The 647-nt window shown below is 40.8% G+C and overlaps 1 protein-coding gene across 1 annotated transcript in view; it reads right to left on the bottom strand.

Moving 5' to 3' along the window:
- Nucleotides 1–647, bottom strand: part of LOC111672392 (uncharacterized) — a 44,743-nt gene that overhangs the window by 23,187 nt on the left and 20,909 nt on the right. The gene's annotated exons all lie outside the window — the stretch shown is intronic.

The raw sequence follows: 647 nt of genomic DNA on the forward strand, positions 1-647 counted from the left end.
ACATTATTCCACATTTCTGCATTATTTTAGCTCTAATGTTCATCAGCCTGATAATGACCCCCAGTAGTGACTCAGAAACTATTAAACTGCTATAAACACTCATGTCAACATGTGTCTAAACTGACTGATAGAGTATTTACTGCCCTCCTGTGGTCACACTGAGTCACTACAACACTACATTACACTGACAGGATTCACACTTATTAGGACATACACAATAAAGAGTGACAATCATAGACGCACTGTAAACTAACTGACCACCAGTGGAGACATTGTGAGATATGACAGTGAAAAATGTGGGTCTTTTACTGCTAATTCACGATTCATTGAGAAAGAGCATAAATACTAACTCTGTACTCCTGATATTCCTGTGTACAGTGTTCCTGCTTCTACTTGGAAAGTGCATTATTTCTGGAAGCTTCGGGCGGCGGGGGGAAGGTCAAAGGAGCATGATATCGATCCTGACCAGCTATTTCAACAGACTGTCTCCTGACTGATGTTACTAGAGCTCCAGAGAGAAGCCTGAGAGAGGAGGTGTAAAACTACACTGAGATGGTTTTTGGTTCTTATGGATCAACATCTTCACACCACAAAGTCTCAAAGTCCTGAAACAGTAAAGAGAAACCTTAAACTGTCTGACAACAACA

This window comes from Seriola lalandi, unplaced genomic scaffold (assembly GCF_002814215.2).
Source record: "Seriola lalandi dorsalis isolate HSWRI2012SDOR001 ecotype SW California unplaced genomic scaffold, Sedor1 jcf7180002054899, whole genome shotgun sequence".
NCBI classification, from domain to species: Eukaryota; Metazoa; Chordata; class Actinopteri; order Carangiformes; family Carangidae; genus Seriola; species Seriola lalandi.